General features: G+C 35.4%; 1 pseudogene; it reads left to right on the top strand.

The window, feature by feature from the left end:
• Positions 1–2623: 2623 nt before the first annotated feature.
• Positions 2624–3285, top strand: LOC138382447 (ubiquitin thioesterase OTUB1-like; annotated as a pseudogene).
• The last annotated feature ends 281 nt before the right edge of the window (positions 3286–3566 follow it).

Here is a 3566-nt window from a genome sequence, read left to right on the forward strand (position 1 = left end):
CTTTCATCTAACTGTCATTGTGTTGCGTCTGCCATCAAAAGAAACTTGAAATCTTACAAAAAAACATGTGAAGCCTTAACTCTCTGAGAATACAAATATAAAGAATACAATTTACAACAATGAGAAAACATATATTGGGTATGTGCCAGAGAGAATGCATTTTTCACATCGAAATGGCTAATGTTCCTTAAGGAGAAGTTAAAGAAAAATTGAAAATTAAATTATCAGAGGTATGGAAAGAATGGTTTCTAAAGAAAGAATATAGACTGAGGAAAGACCTTAATTATAGGAAACGTGATTGAATACTATGCCTATATCTCTACATATATAATGACAAATATTTGGACTTACACAATGAAAGAAATATATAATCCCACAAATATAGAGTAAAATAGAATTTTACTAAGAAGAATAAAATAAAGTATCTATACATTAAATATTTCTATTTCTATAAGAGTTGAAAAATGTATGATCAAGTATTTTCATACCCAAAGGTTAATTTTATATGAATTAAAAATTAAAAATTCTCTACTAAGTGGCAGAATTCATGCAACTTTTTTTAGTAATTTATATATAAGTGTGTGACTTAGCATTCAGCACAGCTTTGCAAATTCTCCAAAAAAAAAAATAGATATGGAATTGGGTAGGCAGTATATTAAAATTATAAGAAAGTAAAAGCTTTAAGCATAGAAATAAAATTAATAAAACAATAGAATTGCCTTAAGAAGTACAAATAAAACTCAGTTGAAAAGATTATTTGATGAAAGCTAAAGAATTATTAAATAGTTATCCAATATCATTCTAAAATCAATAATGTAATTTTAAAAATATGATCATGTATAGTGGGAAGTAAAATAGCGATGACTTATTTAAATTAACTGGACATCAACAACACCATTTAATTTTTGATTTTTAAGTTTGAGATAATAATACATATTTTTAAAATATAAACAACAAACTGTAACTAGAATAAAACCAAGCTATGTAATTAACAAACCTTGCTGAAAACAAAAGGTAAAATGATATATAAACTGCGGGTTTAAGATTTAGCAAATGTCAAAGCAAATCTAACAAAATTGATGCAAGAAAAAAGAATAGAAATTATGCAAATATGATAAAAATTATAAAATTATAAAAAGGAAAATATTAATAATTTAAGAATTAAAGGAGTTATTTACATAAAAAAGAAAATTTTAGTTGTTAAAAACCTAGAAAAATACACAGAATCAGGAGCAGGGATGCTTATATAGATGTGGAGGACATTAAGCAGTTTTGAGAATAATGTGTGCAGGTTTATGGAAAAAAATGAAAATCTAGGTAAAAAATTCTAGCAATACATACAATTTTCTGTTCAAAGCTAGTTGCTAATTTGATAATATGGAGAATTGCTTGGCATCATTGGTGGCATAGTTATGTTATTATCTGTCCCTGTTCTTCACTCCAGAAAAGTCTTACTCTTCATAAATTGCTAATTTCCTTAGTGTAAATATTTCGGCAAATTCATACAACATTTTTAGCTCTAAGCCATCTAGTTCTTAACCAAATCTTTACTGTGAAAATTAGTATTTATGAAGGATTCTAGAAAAAGACATAGTCCTTCCATCTGCTATCAATTCTTAAATTTATTTTTGATTTTACTTTTTGTCTGAGCAATAGGGACCAGAGCTGCTTATTTAGAGCCTTTGCAGGTGTGCATTTAGCAAACTGTTTGGCATTATGCCATCAGCCTATTTAAAGAGACTTTATAAGGCAAGGGATTCTGAAAATTGATAATGTTTTATGTTAAGGATGCTGAGGAGAATAGCCTCTGCATTATAGAGGGCCATGTATATGAGAAACCATTAGAAAAAAACAAAACAAAACTTTGCTGTTAAAAAATTCACATATATTATTAAATAGATACTGAGGATTTTCATTATGAAAGTTAATTCCCATTCTATTTGGCCTTCTAGGAATTTGATAACTAGATGTTTTATTCACTTTAGGTAATGGTAATTGTTTTTACAGCTTTCACTTTGTGTTCTGACACTATAACTCTTCTCATGTATTTCCATGCCTTTATTTTTCTATTCCCTTATTTCCTCATTTTTTTATTTTTTTTAAATCTCATTGTATGATATGCTTCACTATAAGGCACAACAAATTTTTCAGGATGCAAAAATAACAGTGAAATAGGCTTAAAGCAATCAATTAGCAATAGCGTCTGCCCATCAACCAACTACAGAAAAAAAAGCTATAACTCTCCAGACAATTCTATAACATTTTTGTAGTTTTATCTCTTATAATACAAATTAGAGAGTCAGTTGTAATTTTTTTTTTTTTTCACCACCAGCATCCCCTTTGATAAAACACGGGAGGTTGTGTGCCAGGAAGAAGGGCAGTTAAATATAACCATTTACAACCACAAAAAACCTCTGCACACGTCTAGCGCGTGGCAGAGGGGAGGGCAGGCAGGGCAGCAGCAGGCCGGGCAGGCCCTATTTGTAGAGGATGTCTCGGTGTCCAGGCCGGTGGAGAAGGCAGACCTAGGGCTCGGAGCCCTCGGGGAAGACGTGCGGGTTGGTGGTGCGGCCGTTCCATGTACTCCACCTGGAGGGACACGCTGAGGGTCTGGGCCAGCGCGATGACTCGATGTGATGCGGAGGAACCTCAGCAGCAGAAGCAGGAGCCGCTAGGCAGCGACTCCGAAAGTGTTAACTGTCTGGCTTATGATGAAGCCATCATGGCTCAGCAGGACCGAATTCTGCAAAAGATTGCTGTGCAAAACCTGCTGGTGTAGGAGCGGCTGGAACTCTGTGTCCTGTACAAAGAGTGTGCAGAGGATGACAACATCTACCAATAGAAGATCAAGGACCTCCACAAAAAGTGCTCGTACATCCAGAAGACCAGGCCTGAGGGGAACTGCTTCTATGGAGCTTTTGGATTCTCCCACGTGGAGGCGCTGCTGGATGACAGCAAGAAGTCACAGCGGTTCAAGGCTGTGTCTGCTAAGAGCAAAGAGGACCTGGTGTCCCAGGGCTGCACTGAGTTCACAGCTGAGGATTTCCATAACAAGTTCTTGGACCTGATCGAGCAGGTGGAAAAGCAGACCTCAGTAGCCGACCTACTGGCCTCCTTCAACGACCAGAGCAGCTCAGACTACTTGTGGTCTACCTGCGGCTGCCCACCTCAGGCTACTTGCAGCGGGAGAGCAAGTTCATCCAGGGTGGACGGACTGTCAAGGAGTTCTGCCAGCAGGAAGTGGAGCCCATGTGCAAGGCGAGATGTAATTTTTTTAATCTCTAAAATGATTTTCTACTCTAAAATGCGCTGATCTAAGACAGCTCCCCTCTTCTGTTTTTTTTTGTTTTGTTTTTTTTTTTTTTTTGCAAGATATGTGGTAGTCCCTACAAAACTAGGGACTCTTAAAAAAAATCTGTGTACTTTGTATGACCTATACTTATACTTTGTATTGGTATTTTTGTTTATAACACAGATATGGTTTTTAAAATTCCAAGTCCATGACCCTCCTGGAGCTTATTCCTAGGTGAAGAAACAGAAAGTAAGCACAGATGACCCTTGAACAA

Source organism: Eulemur rufifrons, chromosome 4 (assembly GCF_041146395.1).
Source record: "Eulemur rufifrons isolate Redbay chromosome 4, OSU_ERuf_1, whole genome shotgun sequence".
In the NCBI taxonomy this organism is placed as follows: Eukaryota; Metazoa; Chordata; class Mammalia; order Primates; family Lemuridae; genus Eulemur; species Eulemur rufifrons.